Source organism: Gorilla gorilla, chromosome 6, assembly GCF_029281585.2.
Source record: "Gorilla gorilla gorilla isolate KB3781 chromosome 6, NHGRI_mGorGor1-v2.1_pri, whole genome shotgun sequence".
NCBI lineage: Eukaryota > Metazoa > Chordata > Mammalia > Primates > Hominidae > Gorilla > Gorilla gorilla.
The window spans coordinates 121,615,456-121,630,593 of record NC_073230.2 but is presented as its reverse complement, the minus strand read 5'-3'; the positions used below and the strand labels follow the sequence as shown (position 1 = coordinate 121,630,593).

Here is a 15,138-nt window from a genome sequence, read left to right as displayed (position 1 = left end):
AAACTGGACCCCTTCCTTACACCTTACACAAAAGTTAACTCAAGATGAATTAAAGACTTAAACATAAGACCTAAAACCATAAAAACTATAGAAAACCTAGGCAATACCATTTAGGACACAGGCATGGGCAAAGACTTCATGACTAAAACACTAAAAGCAATGGCAACAAAAACCAAAACTGACAAATGCAATCTAATTAAACTACAGAGCTTCTGCACAGCAAAAGAAACTATCATCAGAGTGAACAGGCAACCTACAGAATGAGAGAAAATGTTTGCAATCTATCCATCTGACAATGGGCTAATATCCAGAATCTACAAAGAACTTAAACAAATTTACAAGAAAAAAAAAATCAAGAAGTTGGCAAAGGATATGAACAGACACTTCTCAAAAGAAACATTTATGTGGCCAAAAAACATGAAAAAAAGCTCATCATCACTGGTCATTAGTGAAATGCAAATCAAAACCACAGTGAGATACTATCTCACACCAGTTAGAATGGCAGTCATTAAAAAGTCAGGAAACAACAGATGCTGGAGAGGATGTGGAGAAATAATGCTTTTATACCTTGGGGGGAATGTAAATTAGTTCAACCATTGTGGAAGACAGTGTGGCGATTCCTCAAGGATCTAGAACCAGAAATACAATTTGACCAAGCAATCCCATTACTGGGTATATACCAAAAGGATTATAAATTATTCCACTATAAAGACACATGCACATGTATGTTTATTGCAGCACTGTCCACAATAGCAAAGACTTGGAACCAACCCATATGCCCATCAATGATGGACTGCATAAAGAAAATGTGGCATATATACATCATGGAATACTATGAAGCCATAAAAAAGGATGAGTTCATGTTGTTTGCAGGGACATGGATGAAGCTGGAAACCATCATTCTCAGCAAACTAATACAGGAACAGAAAGTCAAACACTACATGTTCTCACTCGTAAGTGGGACTTGAACAATGAGAACACATGGACACAGGGAGGGGAACATAAAACACCAGGGCCTGTCAGGGGCTATGAGGCTAGGGGAGGGATAGCATTAGGAGAAATACCTAATGAAGATGACAGGTTGATGGGTGTGGCAAACCACCATGGCACGTGTTTACCTATGTAACAAACCTGCACGTTCTGCACATGTATTTCAGAATTTAAAGTATAATTACAAAAAGAAAGAAAAAGAAAACAACAAATAGACCCGGCACAGTGGCTCACGCCTGTAATCCCAGCACTTTGGGAGGTTGAGGCAGGTGGATCACCTGAGGTGAGGAGTTCAAGACCAGCCTGACCAATATGGTGAAACCCCGTCTCTACTAAAAATACAAAAATTAGCCAGGCATGGTGGTGTGCGCCTGTAGTCCCAGCTATTCCCGAGGCTGAGACTGGAGACTTGCTTGAACCTGGTAGGGGGAGGTTGCAGTGAGCCAAGATCATGCCACTGCACTCCAGCCTGGGCAAAAGAGCAAGACTCCATCTTTAAAAAAAAGAAAAAAGAAAACAGGAAATAAAAGTAGAAATGATGATAATGCAAATGCAGGCAAACAGTAAGAAAATGGCAAATCTGTTACTTTGACTCCTGGTAAAAGCTCTTGGCAGCTACTTTACAAGGTAAAAAGAATGATGATGACATTAGATCTGACAAACAGTACTATGGACTGAATTGTGTCCTTCTAAAATTCATACGTTGAAGTCCTAACTTCCAATGTGATGGCCTTTGGGAGGTAATTGGGTTCAGATGACATCATGAAGGCTAGGCCCTTATGATGGGATCAGTGCCCTTGTAAGAAGAGACTCAGAGAGCTAGTTGCTTCTATCTGCCAGAATTAAGTAATGATACATACTACAACATGGATTTATCTTGAAGACATTATGCTAAGTGAAAGAAGCTAGTATCATAAGCCCATATATTATATGATGCCATTTATATAAAATGTTCAGAATGGGCAAATGTATACAGACAAAATGTACGTAAGTGGTTGCTAGTGGCTATGGAAATGGGGGGATAAGGAAATGATAATTAAAGAGTATAGAGTTTCATTTCGAGGTGACGAAAATGTTCTAAAATAGACTGTGATGATGGTTGTTCATGTTCCCATGAATATAAATAAAAACTATTGAATTGTACACTTTGGGTGAATTATATGGGATGTGAACTGTATCTCAATAAAGCTATTTTTTTAAAATAGTGGGAATTATGTTTCATGAATTTTGTTGCTGGTGGCACATGATCAGAAAAAGTTTGAGACTACTTATTAGATGTTCTTGATGGATGAGTATATTCCAAATATACCTTAATTCTTGACATCTGTATCACTGTTTACAAGTTCTAAAGTAGCCTCATCTATAACTATTGTTGTTCGTGATGCCACACAAGTTCTGGTAAAGAAGGATGAAACTATTTCCTATTTTATTATATACAAAAAATAGGCCGGGATCATGCCTGTAACCTTAGCACTTTGGGAGGCCGAGGTGGGCAGATCACTTGAGGTCAGGAGTTCAAGACCAGCCTGGCCAACGTGGCAAAACCCCATCTCTACTAAAAATACAAAAATTAGCTGGGCGTGGTGGCACACACCTATAATCCTAGCTACTCAGGAGGCTGAGGCAGGAGAATCGCTTGAACCTGGGAGGCGGAGACTGCAGTGAGTATAGATCATGCCACTCTACTCCAGCCTGGGCGATAGAATGAGGCTCTGTCTCAAAATAAAACAAAAACTAAAACAAACTCTTCAGATACAGTCTAAGCAATATAATGCCTACTAACCTGCATTCTAATTTTCTTCACTAAATTCCAATGTTTTTGGCCAGGCATTTACAGCCCAATAAGATAGACTTGCCAACCATCTAATTTATTTATGTTATATGAGTTAATAGCTGGGCTTTTTTTTTTTTTTTTTTTTTTGTCCTTTCCTTACGTTGGATGCATAATCTGTGGACAAGACTATCTTGGAGCAGGAATTGGCAAACTTTTTCTGTAAACAGCCAAATAGTAAATATTTTACGCTTTGCAGCGATACCATCTCTGCCTCAATCACTCAGCTCTGGTGTCATAGCACAAAAGCCGCCATAAACAATTCATTAGTGAATGAGCATGGCTGTGTTCCAATAACTTTAGTGTGAACTCTGAAAATTGAATTTCATATAACTTTCACATGAAAATTATTCAGGATAACTTTTTTGTTTTTAATCATTTCAAAATATAAAAACATTCTTATAATGTGATCTTATAAAAACAAATGGCTGATTGAATCTGATCCTAGGCCTTAATTTGTCAACTCCTGTCTTTGACTATAACTGAAGAGAGATATAACTAAGGAAAACTCCAAAAATAATTATTATCCTTTAAAAACTTATTTCTGGCCGGTTGTGGTGGCTCCCACCTATAATCCCAGCAATTTGGAAAGCTGAGGTGGGCAGATCACTTGAGGCCAGAAGTTCCAGACCAGCCTGGTCAACATGGTGAGACCCCCGTCTCTATTAAAAAAAAAAAAAAGATAAAAACTTTATTTGCTTTTCTTGAATATAGGGCTCACAGTGGGATTGATGAGGTGGTGAAAGCTCAGAAAATTACCAAAAGCTTTGCATTTGTGGCTTTTACACTTAAAATCTCTCAAATCTCATTATATACAATTAAAGTTAATTCTATCATTGACTGAGAACATAAATACAAACAACCAACCCCCTAAGCTGCTTAGTAATCTGCTTGGCAAGCTTGTAAATCAAAAAATGATTTTCATCCTCCTCAGCTGAGTGAATTTTATAGCCACTATAATCTTGAAAAATAGATGCTAGGGGAAAAAGATCATCCAGCCATTCCCAGGGACCAACATAAAAACTTTCTTCCTTTCCTTCTTTTCTCTTTTGTCTCTCTCTCTGATTGGTCATTCATAACCTTATACTTCTGATCACCGTGTTAATTTCCAACACACAGGTTGCAGCTAAGTAACACAAAAATAACCAGTTGAAGAAAAGTGAAAAAGTCAACCTACCAAATTATCATCTTCCACATTTACATAATAGTTTTACTGGATTTTCAAAAATGATCTAGTCATCATTGCTCTTACACTCCGTTGGGGCCCAAATTGTGTGTGTGTGTGTGTGTGTGTGTGTGTGTCTGTCTGCCTATAGTTCCAGTAGTTTTGCTTCCGGTTGGAAAAATACATTCCCTGTTTTTATTTAGTCGTCATAAGTATTAATGGTTTGAAAACCAATATGGATTTTCTAATTAACATCTATCCCCAACTTTAAGCATACATGCCTAGATTGAAAGCTATAATTCTGAAATATGCCTTTCTGTTAGCTTTACCACTGTGATTGTGTGAGGGCCATCTAAAGACCACAATAATCCAGAATAAAGACATTTTTAATAAACCAAATGTAACTGTTTTCTTCTTTTCTTCAATTTTTTTTTTCGTTAAGATACAAACAAATACCAATCACAATGGGAAAAACGTATTAAAACTAGAAGAAATTGGCATCTTCTCCAAGCACAATTTAACACAGCAACAAGAAAGCAAATTATATTGATAAATCACACTGGGTAGGAAGTGGGTTATGAATCATGCCCTATTTGATTCTACTGTGAGACACATGTATTTGCATTCATTTGAGTGAAAATTCCTATGCCTCTTTTCAGAGGTTTACTGAAGTGTATTTTTACTTTCCTGGTATCATCATCCTTTTCTATCTTTCCTCATTTCTTTCTCTAGGCTTTTTGGACAAATTTAGAATGTGTTGTAACCATGGTGAGTCAGGCATATAATCAACATAAAATGAGTTATCAGGATAATTTTTTAAAAATATTTTTGATTATCCCTTCATTATATTGTGATATCTTTATGAAAATGGTTGATAAAATTTTAAAGCTAAATGACCCTTAGTGGGAGTAAATGCAAAATGAAAGTTTGAGGGGTAGCATATGAATTAGACTCCAGCATCTTTGGGATTCAGAAAAGCTAACAGGAAATACTGAATTATGAATTTCTTCCCTAGGCAAATAAAGCTCTAACTTTAGGAATTTCTGCAAGAAAACTGCAGCTTTGCATTATTTTCAGTCTGAAGCCAAGATATTCTTCTGAATATTGGCTTTCAAGCTTATATAATATTCATAAAGTCATCAGATACCAAGCTCAGGGATGTTGCACACATTCAATGTAGATATATTTTAAGTCCTCCAACACTGGCAAAGATGCAGATGCACATACATTTCTTTATATCCGTTTTTCCTTTTTTTTTTTTTAACATCAACAAAGCAAAGGCAAACAAATAGACATACATTAAAGAAGTTAATTGAAGGCTGGGCACAGTGGCTCACATCTGTAACCCCAGCACTTTGGGAGACCAAGGTGGGTAGATCATGAGGTCAGGAGATTGAGACCAGCCTGGCCAACAAAGTGAAACCCCATCTCTACTAAAAATACAAAAAATTAGCTGGGCATGGTGGTGGGTGCCTGAATCTCAGCTACTTGGGAGGCTGAGGCAGGAGAATTGCTGAACTCAGGAGGCAGAGGTTGCAGTGAGCCCAGATCGTGCCACTACACTCCAGCCTGGGCAACAGTGCAAGACTCTGTCTCAAAAAAAAAGAGAAGGAGATGTTAATTGAAACAGAATCTCTAACTGTTCTAGTGATTGGAAAAAGACCCAGTCTTTGAGATATAGCCATCTAATATGGAAGTGCTTGAATAATGATGTTCTACATATGTATCCTCTCAACCCATGTATTCAAGACATTTATGATTGACAGCTCTGGTATACAGTTCAAAGCTCTAATAGTAACTCAAGAGAAAAATAACCATTTGATGACGGTCTAAAATCATGATCAAGAGTTCTCAAACTTTTTTTTAAAGAAGGAAATCCTCATTTTAAACAAAATCATATACAGAATTCCCAGCATAGAAAGTATATTTTTTTAAAATAAGAGCTTATTTCATAAAACACACAAGCAAGTAAGATGGATTATCTAAATCAGAGGTCACCTATTGAGAACAAAATGCCAAATCAGGCCCACCACCTGGTTTTAGACAGCCCATGAGTTAAGAATGGCTGTCACATTTTTAACTTGTTGAAAACTATTAAAAGAAGAATATTTCTTCTTCACATGAAAAGTATATAAAATTCAGATTTCAGTATCCATATATAAAGTTTCATCAAAACACAGCTATAGTCATCTGTTTATCTATTATCTATGGCTGCTTTTGCATAGGCCACAGGTCAAACTTGAATAGTTGTGACAAAGAGATTATGCTTTACAAAGCAAAAATATTTATTATCTGTCCCTTTACAGAAAAAAACCTGCCAACTTCTGCTGTAAACTAGGAGATTTTAGCTCACTTCCCAAAAACACGTTTTACAACAATTTATTTTCCTTTAACCTTTGGGTATTCTATTACTCTGCCAGCTGCACATATCCATGAGTATTAATCATCATGTCTACTTAAAGGTAGATTCCATCAATGGTCAGTTGCATATGCGCTTGCCCAGCTCTGTGCTTGTGCTTGGCCCTGTGGTGAGTTCTGAATGAATATAAGTTGTAACCTCTATACTCAAGTAGCTTTTTCTTTATTTTTTTTGAGACGGAGTCTCGCTCTGTCTCCCAGGCTGGAGTGCAGTGGCGCGATCTCGGCTCACTGCAAGCTTCGCCTCCCGGGTTCACACCATTCTCCTGGCTCAGCCTCCCGAGTAGCTGAGACTACAGGCGCCCGCCACCACGCCCGGCTAGGTTTTGGGTTTTTTTTGTTTTGTTTTGTTTTGTTTGTTTTTTTAGTAGAGACGGGGTTTCACCGTGTTAGCCAGGATGGTCTCGATCTACTGACCTCGTGATCCGCCCACCTCGTTCTCTTTGAAGACGACGATTAAAAGACGGGGATTACAGGGATGAGCCACCGTGCCCGGCCCTACTCAAGTAGCTTAAAATCTAGCTCAAGAGAAAACAATGTGCTTTTCGGCATTGAATCAAATGTGAAACTCAACTAACAAGAGCAAATCAAAGTGAAAATTAGAGACAATGGAGACCAGTAAAGAAAATAATTTCAAACTGAGCACTTAAAATCCGTATTCTTAAACCATTCCACCTTGTTGCTTGACCCTCCCCTTTCTCCCCTCTCCTCTCTCATTCCCAGTTCTCTCCATCTCCATCTCTAATGCAGAGGACTTAGCTATTTTTCTTCCTTGGATGCTGCAACCCATGCTTTCAAGGTTCCACCTTTCACTCCAAGCACACCTTATCAAGATTTGTTCCGTAAACAAACATGATTCTCTCCCTAAGAGAAACTTTAATGCCACCTGTTAAGATAATGCTAAAAAAACAACAAAAATGCATTTCAACTGAGCAGGGAAAGGGAGAAGATAAGCACCCTTGGTGAGAGAAACATAAGCAAAGGTTTGGAGACAGACGCATGGGGCAGTGAGGAAACAAGTTAAAAAAGAGTGGAGTTTCAATACAAAAGGTTAAAAGAAAGAAAGGTCAGAGAAGCAAGTACGATACAGCCAAAGGGCCAGGCAAAATGAAGGTAAAACTTAGAGACAAAATCGAGAATCAAAGTACGTTTTTGAGCATAGGAATGTCCTGATGAAAGTGGCACTTACTGAATATGAATATTGAGGCTAGTTTCAAGGGGACACACATAAGGCCAAGAAGTCAGATGGGAGGATGTCATAATAATCTAGACATAATATGGTAAGATCCTGGACTACAGTGGGAACAATGGGGAGGGGACACACATAAGGCCAAGAAGTCAGATGGGAGGATGTCATAATAATCTAGATATAATATGGTAAGATCCTGGACTACAGTGGGAACAATGGGGATGAAGGGGAAAATGGCTATACAAATTTTCTAGAGAAAAAATCTAAGTGACATAGCTTTCGGGAATGAAGGGAAGGAAAAAGAGAGGATTACAAGGTTTGAGCCTGAATGTCTTGAAAAATGGTAGAGATGTTATCAAACATATTACTACCTTTTAAATAAATGTGTAATCTATTTCTTTCCTGTTTGCATAAAAGAATTTGATCTTATAAAAAAGGCGCATAGTCTTGTACACAGGGAAATAAAGTTAAGACAGAGATCTAAGTTAATATAGAAAAAGGAAACTGAAGGTGATGTAATTCTCTAAGTATTAAATTTAGTTCTGACATTCCTTGCAGGTGAGGCAGATAGCTTCACAGCTGTGCAACTATCTATATTGTTTTCTCCAGAGACTATCACTTGCCTAACTGTAAGTTCTGCAACAAATCACATCAATCTTTACTATGCTGGGTAATGTAATAGATATGGTTTTAGTAGGGGTAGCTTAAAGATGTAGGACATGCTTTTTATATGTCTGATCCATTGATCAATACCTCAGAAAATCTGGGAGAATGGTGTTAAGTCAGTTTTGTAAACATTTTCCTAAAATAAATGAGGCTGATATGGATCAAGTTGGGTGAGAATTGAGCCTGGTGTTTGGATTCATAATAATTAATTGTCTAGAATTTTGTCCTATTAATTTTGAGTAGAGTTGCATTAATATTATATTAACAATAGAGAATATTTGATATTATTGTTAATATCCAATCTCCTTCCTCTTCCTCTACTCTATAGTTCTTCCCAAAGCCACAGAAAATTCTTGTATTTCATGGAAATCCCTACTATCTCTCTATCCTACATTATAAAGAAAATTAAGACAACGTGGCATTTATTGAATGCCTATCATGTGCTAGCTTCTGTCCTAAATACCTCATAAATATGGTGTCATTTAAAACTCTCACCAACCCTATGAGGTAGGTAGTTATTATCTTCATTTACAAAAGAAGAAAAAGAGGCAAAGAATGATTTTTAAAAGTGCCCAAGGACCAAGGCTACACGTATGGCTGTGCAGATTGTGCAGTGCACAACTCCAGGGTGTGCCATTCTAAACCCTATATTATATGTACCCTACAGCTGCCTGCCAAGGTTACAGAGCTTGCCTTGCCTTGCACTGCCAAGGTCACAAAGCAATTGGTACAGCTAAGGTTCTAACCAAGGAACTCTAGCTGCAGACCTACTTTTTAACTTTTTTTTTATTTTTAGAGACAGGGTCTTGCTCCATCAGCCAGTCGAGTGCAGTGGCAGGATCATAGGATCATAGCTCACTGTAGCCTCAAACTCCTAGACTCAAGCAAGCCTCCTGCCTCAAGCCTCCCAAGTAGCTGGGACTACAGGCACACGCCTCCACACCCAGTTCTGGTTTAAGGAACTACTTTACTTGAAACTAGGCTAATTTTTAAATTTTTTGTAGAGACAGGGTCCCACTGTGTTGTTCAGGCTGGTCTCAAACTTCTTGCCTGAAGCAATCCTCCTGCCTCGGCTTCCAAATTTTTGGAATTACAGGCATGGGCCATCACACCTGGCCCTTACTTTTAATTATCATGCTAATCCAAGACTATTCCTCCATGGGGTACTAATTAGTATTATCATACTAATCCAAAACTATTCCCTTTCACGAATTTGTATGAATTCTAATTCATATGTAACTAATACTACTAATTCCTCCATTCCTCCTTAGGAATGTTAGGAATACAAATCCCTCAAATTTCACCGTTGGTAAGTTCCCGATTCTGGCAAGGTATTTTAGTATTATTTGGGGAACATTCATCATCGTCATATACTTTATTTAAAAAGAACCTTCACATAACTAGGACTGTGACCAGCACATCACTGGTAGAAGCTGAGAAAAGGAGAGGGCATTCTTTAACCTAAACCAGAACTCCATCAATTAAAGTAGTTTCTTTCCTTGCATATTTATAAAATGATTTTTTTATGCTAGGAGGATGTTTGAGATCTCTTTTTATCTCTTAATGCCAAGATAGCAGAGAATAAAACTGTAGGAGAAGATAAAGCAGAGGCTTACTAATAACATGTACTCATAATAATAAATATACATTACATTGCACTTGTTCTTAGCCAAAAAAATTTTTATTGATACTTAAAGTGAACAAACAAAAACAATATGACTGACTTCAGCCGCTTCTGCCTGCAAATATGAGCAGAAGAATAGGGAGTTTAATTTCTAGAAGAGAAGATGCACTCTTTAAATAGAAATCAGCAACTGAGCTAAGGAAGGAAAGGCTCAGCAGTGTTAACATTCAAAATATCCACACAAGTGTTCTTTTAGGGTGGAGACACCAGGTAGGTGGTCTTTTGTTCAGAAAAGCAGTTTAGAGTATTGCAATAAATGGGGTTTGTCAACCACAGCATTATTGACATTCTGGGCTCGATAATTCCTTTTTTCAGGGGGCGGGGGGCTGACTTCTGCATTGTAGGGTGTTCAGGAATATCCCTGGCCTCACCCCAATTGTGACACCCAAAAATATCTCCAGACATTATCAAATGTCCCTTGGGGGGCAAAAATTACTCCAGCTGAGGATGCCTGGGATGAACAAAGGTAGATTCAGAAATGGATGGGGATCAGAGTTGGATTGCTCCCATCCGGTGTTTCCAAAAGTCTAGTCCTTGGACCAGCGGGATTGCCAGCACCTGGGGGCTTGTTGGAAAAGCAGAATCTCAGGCTCCACCCCACACCCACTGCTACAGTTTGAATGTTTGTCCCCTCTGAAAGTCATGTTGAAACTTAATCCCCATTGTAATAGTATTAAGAGGATGGGAAATGCAACCATGGTATTTGAGAAGCAGAACATTTGGGAGGTAATTAGGATTAGAGAAGGACATAAAAGGGTGGCTTTACAAAAGAAAGAGAATCCTGAGCTAGCAACTCAGCCCCCTTACCATGTGATGCCCTGAGCACCCTCGGACTCTGCAGAGAGTCCCCAGCAACTAGACAGCCCTCACCAGGTGTGTTACCACAAACTTCGACTTCCCAGCCCTCAGAACTGTAAGAAATAAATTCTTTTTCTTTATAAATCATCCATCTCAACTATTCAGTTAGAGCAACGGAAAACAGACTAAGACCCACTGAATCAGAATCTATATTATAATACAATCTCCAGGTGATCCATATGCATATTAAGTTTGAGAAGTACTGCTCGATCCATATGCATATTAAGTTTGAGAAGTACTGCTCTATCTGTGTTAAAACACAGGCATTTCTGAAACCCTGTATGTATGGAGAGAAAGAGTTAGAGGGATTTCAGGAAGCTCAAAGAAGTGGAGAATGACAAAGGACTGGAGAAAGAGTGAAGGGAAGAGGAATATGGTAGTGGGCAGAAAGTTTCTTTTTCTCTCTTTCTTCCTTTTTTTTTTTTTAGATGCAGTCTCACTGTGTCACCCAGGCGGGAGTGCAGTGGCACAGTCTCAGCTCACTGCAACCTCCGCCTCCCAGGTTCAAGCGATTCTCCTGCCTCAGCCTCCCAAGTAGCTAGGATTACAGGCGCACGTACCACACTCGGCTAATTTTTTATACTTTTTGATAGAAATGGGGTTTCACCAGTGGGCAGAAATTTTCTAAGGCAGGTAGCTGAAGACCTCTGGAAAAATAACGCTTAATGTTCAATTAAATTGTGTGCTGTGCTGTGATGCAATCCCTACTGCACCTTCCATGTCTGCAAACCTAGACTACTACTCTGCTACATACAAGAGCCTATATGACTTTGTGGGATTAAAGAAAAGTGGGCTATTCCATGTTTGTGTTCATGTGGGGGGCACACACAAGAGATCAGCTACAGGAGGCAAGACACAAAGAAGATCAGGAGTACAGTGGAAGCAGGAATTTAAAGCAAGAAATGACTAGGAGAAACATGGGCTCCAAAATCTCTAATAATATGGGAAGGGCAGGGAGGAGGCCGGAGAATGGGAGATGCTGGCTCTGTATGTGGAATGGGATCTATAGCTATTTTCATATTAAAGGAAGAATGACTTTCCCTCTCCTTTCTTGTTAAAGGAAGAAAACCCCATACAGAAAGGGGAGCTTGGTACAGGTATCTAAGTTTGTATCAAACTCTCTATGTGTCCTATAGCTTGGGTATCAAACTCAGTTACTTACTGATTCTAAGGAAATGTGTATGTACTTCCAGAAATACATCTTTTTTTTAGGTCCCTGTTTTCAATTAATCTGTATTTGTAACTAAGTAATCTGTATACATAACTAAATTCTCCATATAATGAAATTCCAAACATGGATATTTTAGTAATGATCTTTCCATTAACCTCAGTGTAAACAAGAGAAGATGCAGAACAAATGACTGACATATTTTTGCTATAGCCTTCCAATGAAATGGATGCCTCGGATGAATAATGAGATTATATTTGGCACATTAGCATGAAATAGTTCGAAAAAAATCTATTGGTGCAAACTTTAGCATGTCAATCAAAAGTACTAAAACACTCATTAGTGTGAACAATCTCCCCGCTCCCTCTCACTCTGCCCTAGGAATCAACTGTTTTAAACAACGTAAGTTAAATTTTATGCTGAAGAAATGTTTGTTGTATAAACAATTTCCTTTACTCCTATTTTTGAAAACAGTTTGACAGTTTCTTAAAAAGTTAAACATATACTTACCATATGATCCAGCCATCCCACTCCTAAGTATTTACCCAAGATAAATGAAAACATATGTCCATATAAAGACTTGTACATAAATATTCCCAGCATTTGTAACAAGCCCAAATGAGAGAAAAAACACATTTCCATCAGCAGGTGAATAGATAAACACATTGTGACTATTCATCCAATGGAATACCATTCAGCAATAAAAAGGAGAGAACTATTTATACATATTAAGAACATGGATGAATCTCAAGTTAATTGTGCTGAAAGAATTCAGACAAAAAAAGAGCACACACTGGATTCATCTATTTATATTAAATTCTAGAAAATATAAACTAATTTATAGAAAGCAGATGAGTAGTTACCTGGATAATAGAGGAGTAGGAAGAGAATTACAGAGGAGCCTTAGAAATCTTTTAGGGGCATATTAGCCATTTTCAACTGCTATCAAGAACTGCCTGAGCGTTCTCACAAGATCTGATGGTTGTATAAGGGGCTCTTCCACCTTTCCTCCCTAGCCATGGTGAACTGTGAGTCAATTAAATCTCTTTCCTTTATAAATTATCCAGTTTACTGAGAGTTGGATACAAATGTACAGTTTACTGGGTAATTTATAAAGGAAAGAGGTTTGACTCACAGTTCACCATGGCTGGGGAGGCCTCAGGTAACTTACAATCATGGCAGAAGGCAAAGGGGAAGCAAGGCACCTTCTTCACAAGGCGGCAGGAAGGAGCAGTGCCAAATGAAGGCACAAGAGCTCCTTATGAAACCATCAGATGTCGTGAGAAGTCACTCACTATCGCAGGAACAGCATGGGGGAAACTGTCCCTATGATTCAATTACCTCCACCTGGTGTCTCCCTTGACACGTGGGGATTATGGGAATTATGGGGATTACAACTCAAGATGAGGTTTGGGTGGGGACACAAAGCCTAACCATATCAGGGAGTAATGGGTATGTTATTATCTTGATTATGGTAATGGTTTCATGAGTGTACATGTATGCCAAAGCTCCTCATATTGTACACTGTAAATATATGCCATTTATTGTATATCAATTAACCCTGAATACAGCTGTAAGAAAAACATTAAATCAAACTCTTTTAAATGATAATCAGCCATAAATTAATTACAAAAAGAAACGCATGTGCTAAATATATTTAACGTTTTTAAAGCAAAATTGAGCTGTATTTTTCTACTTTCTGGGAATCTTTTCAATTAATCTTAATCAGCAGTAGAGCTTGTTTTACTTTTCTGTGTTACTGTCTGATGCTCAGTGGGTAGAGCACTGCAATTTTGCTTATTAACATGATTTCTGTGTCTTTTGTATTAATTAAACCTATCGTTCATGTTAAAACTGATATTTGTCTACTTAAATTTTTTATTGAAATAGGGCTTGGTATAGAATTCAATGCCTATGGTTGTAAGAAAACAGATACATACCCTCACTTAACTATGGCATTTTGTTTGCCAAAAGAGCTAGTTGCATGCATACAACACTCACTTGTATATCTATTTATCAAATGAGATAAATCTATAAAAGCACTTTGTAAATTGTAAAATACTAGAGAGGTAGAAATTGTTACTGCTACTGCTCCACTGCTATTAATTAGTTAGGATGGGGAATGGTGAATATTAATTCATTTGCTCAATACAACCAGGTAATTTAGAAGGCTCTAACTCCAAAGTCAACCAATGTATTAATAACAAAATTAGCACAAAGCTGATATATGAGCAGATGAGGTATTGTTGTCATAGAAACACATCCAAGATGGGTGCAACCTGCACTACTTTTTTCTTCTATAACAGAATTGTAATAATACATAATTATAATACAATTACATAATTATAATATAATATATATTGTATTACAATTTTGTTACAGAAGGAAATGGTAGTGCTGGTTGCACCCATTTTGGATGTGTTCCTACAAAGAACACACACACACACACATATATATACACACACACACACACACACAAATAGGTATATGTGCACACACGTTTGGCGGCCTCAGGATTATTGAGATTATAAAGAAATAATAAAATTTTAGGTGCAAACTAGGGATTTTGCATGTCAAATAAAACTCTGGTCAATGAGTGTCATCAACACTTAACATGAAGTCAAGTAACCCTCAGAAATAATAAACCCTCTCCCAATTTCCCACACATTAGAGAGTACTATCTTGAAACAAAGATATCCCACAATCTCCTGTTCTGTGGAATCCTCTGTAGCTTCCTTTTTACCACCTATATTTTACCTTCTTTTCTGTTTTGTTCCCTAACCTCCTTTATTTAATTCTCTTTAGTCTGCTGTGCTCTTGAACTATAAATCAAAAGTTCAATTTTTTCTTCCTCATTCTCTTCCCAGGCTTTTTCTTTCCTGTGAGAATCGATGTCAATCAAATGCTTATAAAACTCCTTTCACATAATTTTTTTCAGAGCAATGCCACAGTTAAAAGCTTGCTAGGATTTGCAATGCAGTTTTTCTTGCTCATCCCGAGCACATCACAGACAAAGGATCACTGAGGGTTTGAGTATTCTACCTTATACATTCTAAAGGATTTAAAATGAAAAAATATTTTCATGTCTCTCAGCTGAGGCCTTAAAAGCCTATCTTTTATTTCTGAGGCTGAAGAAGGTCTGGGATTATCTCTCTTGGGCCTGGATTTC

General features: G+C 37.8%; 1 long non-coding RNA gene across 6 annotated transcripts in view; it reads right to left on the bottom strand.

Annotated features, from left to right (window-relative positions):
• LOC129534600 (uncharacterized) overlaps positions 1–15,138 on the bottom strand; it is a 157,243-nt gene that overhangs the window by 93,251 nt on the left and 48,854 nt on the right. The window lies entirely within an intron of this gene.